At 25.8% G+C, this 17,892-nt stretch overlaps 1 protein-coding gene and 1 long non-coding RNA gene across 2 annotated transcripts in view; both read left to right on the top strand.

Moving 5' to 3' along the window:
- The window catches only part of LOC123270321 (gamma-aminobutyric acid type B receptor subunit 2), a 112,427-nt gene that overhangs the window by 22,920 nt on the left and 71,615 nt on the right, over nucleotides 1-17,892 (top strand). The window lies entirely within an intron of this gene.
- Nucleotides 753-17,096, top strand: LOC123270322. The gene is made up of 3 exons (XR_006510566.1): nucleotides 753-764; nucleotides 16,141-16,143; nucleotides 16,908-17,096. It is a non-coding gene; the product is annotated as an uncharacterized LOC123270322 (long non-coding RNA).

The following is a 17,892-nucleotide window of genomic DNA, read 5'->3' as shown; positions in this document are numbered from 1 at the left end:
GCTTATACTTGATAAGCTTTATTGATTGGTAATAAATGATTTTTTAACATCATAGGATTTAATAAATATTTATTAATAGTTAATAAATTGTTTATTGTATACAATTTATTAAATTTTTATAAATACTAATATAGATATAATTTATTTATTATAAATACTAGAATAGATAAAATTTTGCTTTATTAAATAATGATTTTTGTTAAATTGTACTGTAATTTCTTAACTATTGACATTTTTAAAAATATAAGCTCATCCCGATGTTACACTCATCAAGAGCTTTCATTTGAGTACCCACATGCATTTTTATATATTTTTCATATATACATATATATAATATATATAAATATATAAAAAATTGATGTGGGTACTCAAATGAAAGGTATCGATGAGTGTAACATCGGGATGAACTTATATCTTGAAAAAGATCAATAATTAAGAAATGACCTTGTATTTTGTGAACTCAAGTTCTCAAGATACAAGGTCATTTCTTAGATATTGACATTTTTTAAGGTATAAGCCTATTACTATGCTACACTCACCAAAAGCTTTCATTTGAGTACCCACATGCATTTTGATATATTTTTCATATATACATATATATAATATATATAAATATATGAAGAATTGATGTGGGTACTCAAATGAAAGGTCTCGATGAGTGTAACATCGGGATGAGCTTATATCTTTAAAAATGTCAATAGTTCAGAAGATACAATGTCGTTTGTTAATTATTGATATTTTTTAAGATATAAGCTCGTTCCGATGTTAAACTTGTTATGAGCTTCCATTTGAGTACCCACATGCATTTTTATATATTTTTCATATATACATATGTATAATATATATAAAATATATGAAAAATTGATGTGGGTACTCAAATGAAAGATTTCGATGAGTGTAACATCGGGATGAGCTTTTATCTTTAAAAATGTCTGTATTTCACAAGATACAAGGTCATTTCTTAATTATTAAAATTTTTAAAGATATAAGCTCATTCCGATATTACACTCATCAAGAGCTTTCATTTGAGTACCCACATGGCATAGTGTATATATTTTATATATATGGTATTTGTTAAATATATAAATATATGAAATATATAAAAAATTGATGTGGGTACTCAAATGAAAGGTCTCAATAAGTGGATTGTCGGGATGAGCTTATATCTTTAAAAATGTCAATAGTTCTCAAGATACAAGGTCATTCCTTAATTATGTATCTAAAGATAGAGCATTTAGAATGCAACTTAAGTACTTAGCATCATATATTTACTATTGATGAGAACGATTTAAAGTCTTGAAAAGGAACAACTCCAGGTCAAGACCTTTCTAACGATACTAAATTTAACCATGAAAACTCATTTTATCATATACATACACTAGCCACAAAATTTTGCTTATTTTCTTCATAATATAGATGATTAGTTAACTGTTAAAAAATATTTATTAAAATTTAATAAATTAAATAATTGTCTTCAAATAAATTAAATTATTAATAGAAAATAAATTCTTTTATCAGCGGGTTAGTTCTTGGTTTCACCGCCAGATGGCTACCGTCTCTCGCTTATAGAAAAATCTTACCAGAATATATATTAAGCAATCCAATTTTTTCTAAACTGACTAATCAGAAGAATTTGTTTTTAATTTTTTAATTTATTAAAAACTCAAAATAAAATAAAATTTATGAAAAAAATTTTCCAAAATAAAAAAAAAAGTATATTAAATATTTACCCTAAAAACTGTAAAATGTGCTTTACGTCTAAATAAATTTTATTAAATTAATCTTTCATACAATTTAAATTCACCGTGACTAATCATCACTGAAAATCATGAATTTATCATTGTATAAATTATCCAAGTGAATTTATAATATGGTTTGCCAGTAGTACGGTTGCATCAGTGAGATTAATTTAATATGAATTAACACACAACGTGTTGGTCTGTAAATTACATCCCTATTTGACGGACATTTGTTAATAATATTAACATTAATACATCAGTCAGATCTTGATGGAGTGCGACTAGTCCTGCATATTGAACATACAACCAAAGCGGATACGAGTAATCAAGCATATTGGATGTTAATGGGATATACGTTACAACTATGTTTCAATTTCGGTATTCTAGTACGCGTATATAACCAGATAATCCCCGTTATTTGATAAGCACTTGCACTTAATCTGCTTAGCTATATCCTTATAATATGAACGATGTCACTTTCATGAGATATTTAACTGTAACTCGATAACAATTATTCGAACTTGTAGATTGAATAATTAATACTTGACATTTGAGGAAGAGAATTCGATAATTTTTCTCTTAGGAAAAATTTTACTTTAAAATTTTTGAATTTCGCGCGCTTTTATAAAAAAAATTTATTAAAAAAATATATATTAAAAATGTAGCAAAAATAAATGTAGAAATATATATTAAATATGCATTTAAAATTATAAAAAAATTATTTAATATGTATATGTGTAATATAACGCGTGATGTAAGCAGGATAACTTCCACAATTCTTAACCAATCTTCATGAAATTTTGTGGACTTATTCTATGAATCAATAATAAGGTCAAGTTAAAAGATGAGCAAAATCGACCGGTTAGTTTAAGAGTTGTGGGTGTTTGAAAATTTTTTTTTATTTTTAAAAATTTTTAATTTCGTCCAATTTTATGGAAATAATTTTCCAGAAGTAAAAAATAGAGAAAATCTATTAAATTTATAATAAAGTTTACATAATTACCTTTAATTTATTTTATTTTTTGTCTAATTTTCATGATTTTAATTTAATTAATTGATATTGACGAACTTTTTAATAAATTTCGAGGCTTTTTCTTTGAATAATTTTTAAGCCGTGAAAGATAGCTCAAATTTATTAAATTTATATCAAAGTTCATATAATTATCTTAAATTTAAACTAGAATTCGTCGACTTTTGATACACTGATAGAAGGATTTAGTACGGAGTACTAAACTGATTTAGTAACAAAATTGTTAGTCATTTATTTGGGAGAAAAAAATATTTTTTACCTATCAATATTATTTGTTACAGTTTAATAAATCATTTTTTTATTCTAAATAAATTATATTAATATAAACAAAGCCTTATTACATCAAAATAAATATTTGTTTCCACCAAATATTATTTAGTAGTAGGTACTAAATATTTCTTTGGTAAGTATTGTCGGTAGATGGCTATGCTTTAATTCCAATGTGATACATAACCTATTCACTGACTCAGATTATTTTATTCAGCTCGATTTTGGGAGATTTATCTTCCCTTTGAAAATACACATACTCTCAAATGGCTTATATGTCATTTCTCAGTGGAGTTTAGTTTAAATTTTTCAATTAGTCTATTATTGATATGTTAAAAACTTGTTAAATTTTTAATTTTATAAATGTCAAATAAAAAATTATAATTTAATGAGATTATTTTCTTTATAATACCTTATATTTTTACTTAAAATTATTTATTTTAATTATTTTGAGTAAAAAAGTTAGGTTGTACGCTAAAATTAGTTAAAAAATGAATTTCTTTATTGGAAAGAATTCAATTTAATTTAAGGAGGTTCGAGCGAATCTAATGTAAAAAATAATTTCCAACTTTGAGCTTTGAAATTAAATATACGTATAAATAAATACGTCATTTATCTAATCCCAAAATTTAAAAAAGATTCACCGTTTAGTTACTTAGATATTAAATTTTTAAAATCACATATTTTATCTCCTTATACATGGGCTCTTATGGCGGACAAACGTTTTGTTGAGACTTTAATTATTTTTTTCAATATTAACCTCCCAACTTTAACGGATAAAAAACTATACACAAGAAACTTGGATTATTGCAAAATATAAAAACAATTTGATAATAATACATTACCGATATAATTTTTGAAATTTTTGAAGTCAAATTTTATGTTTGTAACTGGTTTATCGTCAGCCATTTATTCAAATAAAGATTTGACAATATCGCGTCAACAGTTGAGAAAAAAGAAAAAGATAGAAACATAGTTACAAAGAGAGAAATGTTTAACTCACACACTCATCCACGTCTCTGTTATGAGTATAATCAAGCGCGCTATTGCCAAATCTGTTTATTTATTCCGGCAAGTAATAAATACCAAAGTCATTTTATTACTTTATTTTATTAAAAAATTAAAAATCATCAATTATTAAACTGTTTAAATTATTTTAAATTAATATAAAGAATTTTGACAAATATTGGAAAAACTCCAATAAAAGAAAAATTTTAACACTTATGACTTTCTAGTTACGCTCGAACTTCCTTAATTCTTAAAAATTGTAAATGAGACAGTTTTATTTCTCAAACACACAACTCCCAAACGGCTTATATGTCATTTTTCAATAAAGTTTAGTTTAAATTTTTCTATTAGTCTATTATTGATATGTTAAAAACTTGTTTAATTTTAAATTTTATAAATGTCTCAAATAAAAAATTATAATTTAATGAGATTATTCTCTTCATAATACCTTATATTTTTACTTAAAATTATTTATTTTAATTATTTTGATTTATTTTGAGTAAAAAAATTAGGTTGTAAGTGGCATGATGGCCGAGCGGACTAAGTCATTATCCCGTTAGTTCGTTCATGCATCATGTCGTGAGGCGAGGGTTCGAGCCCCGACGGTTGTTCGAATAGTTCCAACACCAACCGTCGGAGATCGCTCCGGTAGCCGACTGTACTGGCATGGGTTTTCTCTGTGGTTTCCCCATCGCTACTATTCCAACAACCGATAGAAAGGGGTGAGGAATAGGGTAAATACAGTACAGAAAGCACAAGTCGGTCCACAGCCGCATTGAGAATAGAATTATGTGCGAAATGATATGTTGATTATAAAAAGCGGAGAACATGTTGATAATAAAAAGTGGAGAACATGTTGATTATAAAAAGAGCGGAGAACATGTTGATAAAATAAATAATAGTTTAAAAAAACTAAAAACACGCTTTTTATAGAAAACCAAACTAAAAAATAGAAAATAAATTTAAATTAAGAATAGTGTTAAAAATTTCAATAAATATAAATTAATAATAGTGTAAATAAAAAAAATGTATTTTATTTTAAAAAAAGCGTGAGGTGCATGGTGTCAATAGCTATAAATATTTTATTGACAGATATGAGTAGAGTGATTATCATTTTGATAATATCTTAAAAAGCACCCCACGCTTTTTTTAAAATAAAATACATTTTTTTTATTTACACTATTATTAATTTATATTTATTGAAATTTTTAACACTATTCTTAATTTAAATTTATTTTCTATTTTTTAGTCCACAGATTCGGTAGAATCTGGCGCCAAGTTCCGTTCAAATCCGTTGTAAACGGAGCGCCAGACTACCGACTGTGTTTACTGTAAGCAGAACGGTATTTCGAGGTTGCAAAATTTTATTTAATTATATGGTTCTCCTTTTTCCAAAATAATATATTATAAAAGTAATTTATACTTTATTTTACTAATATTAATTAATTATAATCAATTATAACACTTAATTCACTTAAAATTATTAAATTTTATCAGCACAAACTATAGTAAGCCCAGAAATTTCGATCCTGACTTTTTTTCGATGGGGAATATCAGCGCCACAGACTAGATAAAATAAAAATGTGTAGTAATCCTTCCTATAGACACGCAACTACAGTAAAAAGTGATTCATAGCTTGCATCTATGGCCGCCAGGGTGCACTGGAATTACATCTACATAAACTGTAGCTTTAAGGGGATAGTTTGCAGTAAAAAATGCAGTCAACACGAGATTTAAGTTGTTATCAATTGTAAATTTTCATTATAATTACAAAAAATACTAAAATCCGAACAAAAACAGTTTCACTGTAAAAAAGTCGCACCAAGTCCACGTTCATAAGACTATTAGGAAAAAAAATTTTTTTTTTCTTTACAAAAAGATACAAAATAAAAAAATTAAAAAATCCGAGTAACCGATATGATTGTTTATGATTTTCGGAAATTAAAAAAAATTTTTTTGTAAATTTAAAAATTAAAAAAAAATTTTAGAACGTACTTGGTGTGCGTCATTGTGTATTTCAATTTTTTTAAAGTCCTAGTAAATAGATTTTACGAATTTCATTAAAAGTAAAATATTTTGCAACCGCGCACACTAAATACGTTCTAAAATTTTTTTTTTAATTTTTAAATTTACAATAAAATTTTTTTTAATTTCCGAAAATCATAAACAATCATATCGGTTACTCGGATTTTTTAATTTTTTTATTTTGTATCTTTTTGTAAAGAAAAAAAAAATTTTTTTTCCTAATAGTCTTATGAACGTGGACTTGGTGCGACTTTTTTACAGTGAAACTGTTTTTGTTCGGATTTGGTTTTCTATAAAAAGCGTGTTTTTAGTTTTTTTAAACTATTATTTATTTTTTACTTTTTAGTTTGGTTTATTTATAAAAGCGTGATTTTTTAGTTTTTTTAAACTATTATTTGTTGATTATCAAAAATATTCAGGCGCGCAAATTACCCACGGAGAGTTACATACTGACATACTGACAAACTGACATACAAGTGAAGCTAATATAAAGCGTGTAATAAAAGAGTTGAAAGATTGTGTTGATAATATAGAGCGGAGCATATGTTGATAATAAAGAGTTGAAAAAAGACTATATGCGGAGAAGCTGAGACAATTAGCCTTGTAAAAACCAGAAAACGGTATACAAGTAAAACTCATAATAATAATAATAAATAATAAGTTAGGTTGTACGCTAAAAATTAGTTAAAAAATGAATTTCTTTAATACCAATAAACGACTTATTGCGTAGCAATAAATAATTTGTTAAATACTACTAAATATTTATTTGGTGGAAATAAATGGGCTTTAATAAATAATTTAGTAACTATTACTAAATATTTGGTAATTAAATTTTTGTTACTAAATCTTATTAAATAGAACTAAATTCTTCCATTAGTATCCTTTTTTTAATTTAATTCGTAGTTTGAAAAATTAAAAATAAATTTTTGGATTTCATCGTTGAACAATCTTTCATATATAATAAATTTTTTTTTTTTTAGATAAATTTCTTTTTTAATATTCATCATGAATATTAAATGGCGCTATTTTATCTTTCATTTGACTGAAAAATATCACAGAGATGAATAAAAAAAAAATATTTGTCCAATTTGTTTATCATTCCCGTTATTTGCTTTAATCTGTTTTTTTCAGATGATAAACAAATTTTTGGGGAGTGAGCAAATATTTTCTATTGTCACTAAAATATATTTTATCATCGGCATCGATAATGGAGAAAATGTACTACCTTTTTTTATTTATTTAATGTATCTTCACGTTCCGGTTGAATGAAAATATTTAATGATCATCATTTCTATTTATATTTCAACATGAAATTTCAGAAATAAATTTTCTAGGGCATTATGCAATAAGATAAGATGTAACAAGTGTAAAAATAATAATTCACCTGAGATCAGAGCCTATTATAGTTCACTGCGTGATCGGAATTTATTTCTGACTATTTGCTTTGTACTTATAAATTTATCCGATGAAAATTCATGCTACGTGGGTAATAAAAATGCGGGAGGAAACGAGAATAAAAAATGATTTTTATTCGGGACCGCTTAGATTACGCGAATTAATGGAATGAGGTTAATCAGAAAAAACTAATGTAGGATTTGTGAAGAAAAGGTGACAATTTTAAAATTTACTATGCAAAGACAAATAGCTAAATGGAAAAATAAATTAATAAATTACAAATTTAAAATTTATTTTTGGAATTTTTAATGAAAAAACTTCTTCAGTAAATTCAGAGTATACTGATAGAAGGATTTATTAACTATTAATAATTTAATTTATTTGAAGAGAATTATTTAATTTATTAAATTTTAATAAATATTTTTTAATATTCAATAAATATTTATTTTGGAGGAAAGTACATTTATTAATAGGGGCATTCCATAGTGACTGGTAGGACATTTGACTCTGGAATTCCATCAATTATAAGATATAATTATCTGACTGAAACTTATACTATTGTAAAATTTATCTTATAATATAGAAGAATAACTAATTAACAAGATCCCTTTGTCAAAAACCTCCATTACTTTTTAAGTTTCTCGAAATTATCATTTGACTGAGTGTGACTGGTGGGACTAAGAAAAATCCTTTTTTCTTATCAAGGTATACTTAAAGTCCAATTTTAGTTCGACCATTAAACTTTTAAAAAATATTTTCCTCTCAATACAAAATTAATCCTACAAACATTCAATATTATGAAGAATTAGACTGATTACCTACGTAGAAACAATTAAAAAAATTTGTTTTTATTGTGACTGGTGGGACAAGTACAAAATGTCTACATCAAGTTGTTTATTAAAAAGACTTTTATATTATTTCAACCTTAGAAACTATTGTTTATATATTTAACTATAAATTATTGAGGATAATTAAAAAAAACTAATTAAAAAACACAAATAAAGGATTTAGCATGCTGACAACACGATCTTGATAAACTTAGGTGTTAATTAATAATGAACATAAACAAAATTTGTTCTTAAAACTATAATGATAAATATGTTAGTTAATAACAAACATAAAATGAATTTATTTTTAAAACTATTAAAACAACATTTGACCCGGATACAAGTTAGTACGGCTGAAAAGTTACTAGGAGCGAAAAATTGATTTTCTTATTGATTAAAAAAAAATTTTCTTTGCAAATTAGTAAAATCTAGAATTTTAATAATAAATTAGGACTAAATTAGAATGAATTAGAGAAATTAAAAAATTTTACTCATTTTCCCATTTCGCATAGAATGCCCCTATAGTAAAATTTATCTTATAATACAGAAGAATAACTAATTAAAAACATCTCTTTCTCAAAAACCTCGATTACTTTTTAAGTTTCTCGTAATTATCATTTGACTGAGTGTGACTGGTGGGACTAAGAAAAATCCTTTTCTCTTACCAAGGTATACTTAAAGTCCAATTTCAGTTCGGCCATTAAACTTTTAAAAAATACTTTCCTCTCAATACAAAATTTATCGTACAAACATTCAATATTATGAAGAATTAGAGTGATTACCTACGTAGAAACAATTAAAAAAATTTGTTTTTATTGTGACTGGTGGGACAGGCATTTGTGACTGGTGGGACAAGTACAAAATGTCTACATCAAGTTGTTTATTAAAAAGACTTTTATATTATTTCAACCTTAGAAACATTATTATTTATATATTTAACTATAAATTATTTAGGATCATTAAAAAAAACTAATTAAAAAACACAAATAAAGGATTTAGCATGCTGACAACACGATCTTGATAAACTTAGGTGTTAATTAATAACGAACATAAACAAAATTTGTTCTTAAAACTATAATAATAAATATGTTAGTTAATAACAAACATAAAATGAATTTGTTGTTAAAACTATTGAAACAACATTTATCCTGGATATAAGTTAGTACGACTGAAAAGTTACTAGAAGAGAAAAATCGATTTTCTTATTGATTAAAAAAAATTTTCTTTGGAAATTAGTAAAATATAAACTTTTAATAATAAATTAGGACTAAATTAGAATTTTGCATGGAATGCCCCAATAGTTAATAATAATAAGTATTTATTAATATTTAACAAATATTTATTAACAGTTAATAAATATTTTGTTGAGTGAATTTGTTTGGCTTGCAATGTCATATGATATCAAGATTGCTTATAAACAAAAATCATCTTTATAAATTATTTGCATTAATTATATTACATTATAATAACGTTAATTATAAAATAGCAAATTCTATCACAGCTCATAATTATCTTTTATATTTTCAAATATTAAAAACGTTAATTTATTTAGTGAATTTAATTATTATCATGTATTCCAGCTATAGAGTTATAAAAAGTGTCAAAAGAAAATTGCTATTTTTGCTTTTTATTTTAAATAAATATTTGTTAACTGTTAACAAATATTTATTAACATTTAATAAATACGTATTTAATAAATAATTTATTAACTGTTCATAAATATTTATTAAATCCTTTGATGTTAAAAAATCATTTATTAATAGTTAATAAAGCTTATTAAACATAAACAAATCCTTCTATCAGTGTAATTTATATAATTACCAAAAAAGCGCAACTTTTTTTCCGCTGAAAGTTCGAATAATTATAAACGTATCGAGTTTATTTTCCCGGAAGAATTTATAATCCAACAGACAAAATTAAAACTTTTCCGGGCGCTTACTAAACTCGGATTACGATTTTCCGTCTGGTAATCGCGTTGAAATTTTAATACATCCTTTAATTTTATTAAACTCACTAGAAATAAATGATTAAACTTTTATTTAATTTTTTAATTAACCAACAATTTAATTTGTTTTATTTAACCTACTGTCCAATTAATCGGCATTAAAATTTTAAATCTCCAAGTCTGTAGCGGAAAATAAATAATTTATGTTGGCTATAAAATAAAAAAAAAACCGGAACATTAATAGAAGAAAATATTTCCATGACAATGAAGAGTTTTATGATCCATTAAACAGAAAAACTCGGCAATTAAAGTGGTTGCAGGGGACGGATGAAAACAAATGGACATAAATTCGATAGCTGGAAAAGCAAACTGGAGGCGAGTAAAAAAAGCTCGTCTCAATTGTTGAACATGAAAGCAATCCTAAAATATTTTTTGGTCTCGCGAATAGACATACTGTCTCTCCTTCGGGATATAATAGTCGTCAAGCGAGAGATTTGTTGCCGTATAGAATCTATGTGCTATAGAAGATCTGACGGGTTTCAATATCCGGCGATTTACCATTGACATAAACTATTTTAAGATACTTTTTTTTAAAGAACAAAGAATTTTTTCAATATCCGAATAAAAGGATACTTGTTAAATATTAATGCTTTTGTTTTCAACTAAATTTATGTTTTATTGTCTGACAATTCTGGGCTAACACAAATACTTTTTTATAAAAGACTTGGATATATAATTATTTTTTGAGAGAAATGATGAAATTTTTTATTTTAAAACACTATTAATAATTTTTATTTTATTAAAGAAATTTATTAAGGAGATCCAAATACCCTCCTAGTGTAAAGAATGTTTATAAAAAAATAATACGTAGAAATACTTTTGTCATGCATCTTAAAATTAATTTTTAAATTAATTAATAACATTTTTGAGAAAATTTTCCAGTAAATTTACTCATTGAATAATTATTAACATTTAATTCACGGAGAAAAATTAATTATACTACCTACTATACAAAAATAGTAACTCCTATTATCTAAAATGATAATAAAATTAATTAGTAATAAAATAATAGGTGGTATCATTGACAATTGTAATAGTTACTATTAATAATGGTAACGATTACTATCGAAAATAATAATTGTAATTATTATAAATTCTAACTGTTACAATCGAAGATTTACCATCTTAAGTTTACTTAATTAAATCAATTAACTACATCCATATTTTAGGTAATGTACATTTTTTTCTTTGAAATATTAAAATATTTTTTTGAAAATTTGATTTTTTTAATTAAATTTTTTTTTTTAATCTGAATTTTATTGAAAATTGTGATTATTTTGGAAATTTCAAATTTTTTTCGAAAAATTTGGCATTGAAACTTGTTTTAGACAAATAAAAATTTAAATATAAATTCAATCCGAATTTAATCCCGATTTTTTGTGCACTACACTGCACTACAGCTGATTTTAGTTTAGGGGGCGTCCATAAATTACGTGAGGCATTTTTGAGAATTTTTTAACCCCCCCTCCCCCCTTGATAAGATTTCGTAAGATTTTCCTCAACTCCCTCCCCCTCCCCTAATCTCACGCGAGATTATTCAAAATTTATGTTTTGGCTGTAAACGGGTTGGATTATTGAGAAAAAAAGTGCCATTCGGCTACACCCGACATGGATAGGTAGATTTCTTGTTTGAATATTGAAAAAAACACGTTATTAAAAGGCCGTAATGTCCTAAAATTTATTTTTTATTATATTTTTGCAAATAACGATATGAGACTGACTACAGCAAATAGATATCTAAAGATATCTACCTAAAAAATAGGATTTTTTACATATAAAAGTCATTTGATGATAAAAGCTAAAATTTAATTTATTATTGATTTTTTTTGAATTTTCTCAACTACGAAATAAATTGAAAAAAGTATTAAAAGTCGACGAACAATAGTTTAAATTGAAGATAATTAAACATATTATGACAAAATTGTATTAAAATTACGACATGAGACCGGCTACCACCGATAGATTTCTAAAGAAATCTATACCTAAAAAATTAGTGAATCCTATCGATCAATAATCAAATTAAACAATCGAGCGCTACTTTGCTGCTCTGCAGGGTTCAGACGAATACGACAAACACTACACTGATAGAAGGATTTATTTGTATTAAATAATATTTGTTAATAGCTAACAAATCATTTATTAGAGACCATTTTTTAATATTAAATAAATATTTCTTAGTATTTAAAATGATTTGTTTGTATTTAATAAATCTGATATTCATTTATTAAATATTAATAAATCTTTTTAAATACTAAGAAATATTTGTTAAGGACTAACAAATGGCTTCAAATAAATAATTTGTTAAATATTAACAAATCTTTTTAACTATAAACAAATCCTTCTATCAGTGTATTGTGTCAAATTTGGCCAAATTTTGTTATAGAAATACTTTTTCACGCAATTTTACATTGTTTTCTGCTAGAGAAAAAATTACGTGATATTTGTTAAGATCCCCCCCCCCTTCCCCTTAAGTGAGATTTGGTAAGATTTAGCATGATCCCCTCCCCCCCTAGAACACCTCACGTAATTAATGGACGCGCCCTTATTCAGAGAAGCATCCACAGTAATGCAGAATCTTAATTTTTTAAATATTTTTTTCTTCATACCTCGGTCGAAAGTACGTACTTTCGCCCCTAATAGCAGGGATGAAAGTTTAACATTTACTCCCTGTGAGAAGTACACGCTACAACTCTAACAGTAACAGCGGAAGGAAAGAATTTCTTATGCGTAATTACACTCGTAACTCAAAACTAAAAAAATTGTTAAAAAATAATTTATTTTAACAAATTTTCTCTCAAAAAATTGAAATTTCATTTATTTTTAATGATTTTATTTTACTTAAAAAAAAAAGCAAGCATAATTTTTATTAAATTTGCCAAAAAAAAAAAGATTTTGAAATAAAGAATTGTAATTTTTTATCAAAAATAAATGAAGCCTCACTTTTAAATAATTACACCAAAAATATTTTGTCGACAGACTAATGAAGGGCTTTGAACTCTGGCTGGATAATTATTGCGTTACCGCGTGTTACTAATTATCAATTATGCAGTGGTAAAATTTTAAAAACAAACCCGACAATGTTAACATTAGACAGCTCTTGAACTGTTATCACCGCTGCAATTATTCCAACTTTGGTTAGCATACAATTTAATTAGCTTGGAATAATTAGAGGATTGTTGATAACGAGCCGTGTTTCGAACAATTTAATTTTAATTATTTGAGTTGAAGATCTCGAAAAATAATGTAAAAAAATAGAACTGTACAATTATTTAACAAAAAGATTTAACTTGGAGTAAACGAACCCGGCATTAATGAGTACGAAATAGAAGATAAAATGAAAAGTTTATTCGATGACTTGTTTATCAAGTTTCAGTCCCCGACCTCAACAATTTAATAGTATTTTTTTTTATTAAACTTAAGTTTGGGCTTTCGTTGTGTCCGTCTTCGTCTCGTGAAACGAAATACTCTGACAGTAAGTACAAGCTACCAAATGAAACTCATAAAAAGATTGAAACTTTTTTTACTCAACCTCATACACTTAATTCCGCGTAGTGTCTGTATATACCAGAAAAATAATATCCGGTTGAACCAACAATTTAACTCTTTAAGAGTTATATAATTATCTGCTCGGGAAATTTATCACAAAAAAATAATCCAATAGCTCTTATTGAAAACGTGGTTGCTCTTTGAGAGCTTACTTTTTTCGCTTACTTCTCTCTAACGAGATTTACTTACGGCTAACAGAATTAATATTTGCTATTGCAACTTTTTACTAAATAAAATTTATAATTAAAACTATTTTAACATTAAACTTTTTTTACTTACTCAAAAACTTTTCACTTCTTCTGATAGTGCTCTTTGCGAAATTATTATTTTATAGTGATAATTAGATTTTAAATACTATAATCGCCACGTGAGTACTCAAATGAAAGGATAAGTGTAACATTGAGATGAGCTTATATCTCTTAGAATGTCGATAATTAAGAAATTACATTGTATCTTGTCAACTAATAATATTTTTAAAGGTATAAGCTCATCTTGAGATTATACTAATCGAGACCTTTCATTTGAGTACCCACATCAATTTTTTATATATTTTATATATTTCATAAATATCATACATATAAAATATATGAAGTATATAAAAAAAAACATGTGGGTACTCAAATGAAAGGTCTCAATGAATGTAACATCAAGATGAGTTTGTATCTTTAATTACATCATTAGGTGACAAGATACAACGTCATTTCTTAATTATTGATATTTTTAAAAATATAAGCTCATCTCGAGATTATACTAATCGAGACCTTTCATTTGAGTACCCACATCAATTTTTTATATATTTTATATATTTCATAAATATCATATATATAAACATATAAATATATAAAAAAATTCTTGTGGGTATTCAAATGAAAGGTCTCGATGAATGTAACATCAAGATGAGCTTATATCTTTAATTACATCATTAGGTGACAAGATACAACGTCATTTCTTAATTATTGATATTTTTAAAAATATAAGCTCATCTCGAGATTATACTAATCGAGACCTTTCATTTGAGTACCCACATCAATTTTTTATATATTTTATATATTTCATAAATATCATATATATAAAACATATAAATATATAAAAAAATTCTTGTGGGTATTCAAATGAAAGGTCTCGATGAATGTAACATCAAGATGAGCTTATATCTTTGATAACATCATTAGGTGACAAGATACAACGTAATTTCTTAATTATTGAGATTTTTAACGATATAAACTCATTACGATGTTACACTCATCGAGACCTTTCATTTTAATACCCACATCAATTTTTTATATATATATATATATATGGTATTTCTAAAATATATAAATATATAAAATATATGAAAAATTGATGTGGGTACTCAAATGAAAGGTCTTGATGAGTGTAACATCGGAATGAGCTTATATCGTTAAAAACATCATTAGTTAACAATATACAATAGTCGTTCCTAAATTATTAACATTTTCGTAAATATAAGTCCATTCTGATGTAATACTCATCGAGACCTTTCATTTGAGTACCCACATGAATTTTTTTATATATTTTATATATTATATATATGTGATATTTATGAAATATATGAAATATATGAAAAGTGCTTGTGGGTACTCAAATGAAAAGTCTCGATCAGCGTAACATCGGAATGAGCTTATATCTTTAAAAATATCATTAGTTTCCAAGATACTACGTCATTTCTTAATTATCAATATTTTTAAAGACTTTTCGTTTGTCAAAATGAGTACTAAAAATACATCGAACTTTTTAGCAAGGTAGTATTTTTTTTTATTCAGAGTGACCTCGTATAAAGCTTACAACGTTGAAAAAAAAAAATATATATATATATATATATATAAAAATTGACTCGACGAAAAATATTATTAATGAAAAGCTCGTGTTAAAAATAAAAAATAGCTGATACCAGCTTATAATACTGACTTGACTCTCTAGGGTCATTGATACGAACTTGATTAAAAAAAAAAGCTCGACATTTAATCTTAGTAATATTTATAAAATATTGCCCAGCATAAATTAATTAAAAATAAAATATATTCTATGTATAGAATAAATTCAGTGAAATTTATCTCTATCAAAGGTAATAATATATTGAAATAGAATATGCAAATGGATTTAAATCCTTGGAGACAATTCTTATAGTTTTCTCGATATTGGCCTTGTCCTTTTCAATCTAAAGTAGTTTTTAAAACAAAAAAAAATAAAATAATAAAAGGAATAAAAATCGGCTTGAGAAATAAAGGAATGATTTGATAAAAAAATATTTAAAAAAAAATTGTACGGTACCCCGAGCTGGTAAACGCGAGTCGTGACAATGGAAATTGATCACCTTGAACGCGTCGTAACACATTTCAAAGCTTCGTATTTATTTCACCCCTTAAATTTATTCTTCATCATTTATCTCCTCTACTTACTTATAAACTTTTTTTTCATCGAATTTTTTTTGTTTCGAGGGTTTTAAACACGCGTAGACTTTTAAATTCACGATTAAAAATTAACTCAGGAGCTAAAGTGACAGACACGTAAGGAAAATAAAAATACGCTCCTGACTTTCGACTGTAATTCAATTCGCAATTCGTTTCCAGAGGAAGTTTAATCAAAATAGATTTTATACAGAAACTACTTTGACCTCTAGAGCCTCTATGAATAAATTATTAGCCTTGAATTTCATGCCGAGCTTACAAAATTATACTTGACATTTCAACAAATTCCGTTACTTAGCCGCGATCTATTTCACTTTAAATTTTGACTCAAGAAAAATTTTGTTGGCTTGAAAAAAATATTTAAAAAAAAAAAACAAGTTGTCATAATTTAAAAGGTTCTTCAGAATGTTTAGTCATTTTTTTTAGGTGCACTAATAGAAGGATTTGTTAACTGTTAATAAATGATTTTTTACCATCATACACGGAAAAAAGTAAACTGTAATATTCACTCGGATTCCGGTTAATTTTTATAGTTTCAAACAGTAAAGCGGACATCGGGGTGGCAAAAATATAAATATTACAGAACAATGTAGAAAGTATAAAAGCCACAATTTATAATTTAATATCCAAAATAAGTGATGAGTAGCTGTCACTATAGTAAATAACGACTCTTTCATCTTAAGAAATTACAGATTCAAACAGTAAAAATTGCCATTTCAATATATAATCCATATTATGAAGAGAAGAGGAACTCAGATTAAAGAGAAGGGGGTCTCACTCTGGGAGAATTTAACATTTGAAACAGTAAAAATTATACTTTTAAAATATCCACAGATTCGGTAGAATCTGGCGCCAAGTTCCGTTCAAATCCGTTGTCAACGGAGCGCCAGACTACCGACTGTGTTTACTGTAAGCAGAACGGTATTTTGAGGTTGCAAAATTTTATTTAATTCTACGGTACTTTTTTTCCTCAATTGTATATTATAACAGTAATTCATACTTTATTTTACTGTTATTAATTAATTATATTCACTTATAACAATTAATCTACTTGAAATTACTAAATTTAATCAGCACAGACTATAGCAACGCAAAAATTTCGATCCTGACTTTTTTTCGATGGGCAAAGTGATCTGCCACAGACTAAATAATTCGAGAATGCATAGTAATCCTTCATTAGATGGGAAACTACAGTTAAAAAAAGATATTTCACGGCTTGCATCTACACCCGCCAGGGTGCGCTGGAATTATTTTTACATAAACTGTAGCTTCAAGAGGATAGTTTGCTATAAAAAATGCAGTCAACGCGAGACTTAAGTTGGTACCAATTGTAAATTTTTATTATAATTACAAAAAATACTAAAATCTGACCAAAAACAGTTTCACTGTAAAAAAAATCGCGCCAAGTCCACGTTCATAAGACTATTAAGAAAAAAAAATTTGTTTTTTTCTTTACAAAAAGATATAAAATAAAAAAATTAAAAAATCCAAGTAACCGATATAATTGTTTATAATTTTCGGAAATTAAAAAAAATTTTGTTGTAAATTTTAAAATTAAAAAAAAATTTACGGAACGTACTTGGTGTGCGTCATTGTGTATTTCAATTTTTTTAAAGTCTAG

This window comes from Cotesia glomerata, linkage group LG8 (genome assembly GCF_020080835.1).
Source record: "Cotesia glomerata isolate CgM1 linkage group LG8, MPM_Cglom_v2.3, whole genome shotgun sequence".
Classification (NCBI taxonomy): domain Eukaryota; kingdom Metazoa; phylum Arthropoda; class Insecta; order Hymenoptera; family Braconidae; genus Cotesia; species Cotesia glomerata.
The sequence above is the reverse complement of the archived record's forward strand: the minus strand, read 5'-3'. Positions and strand labels throughout refer to the sequence as shown.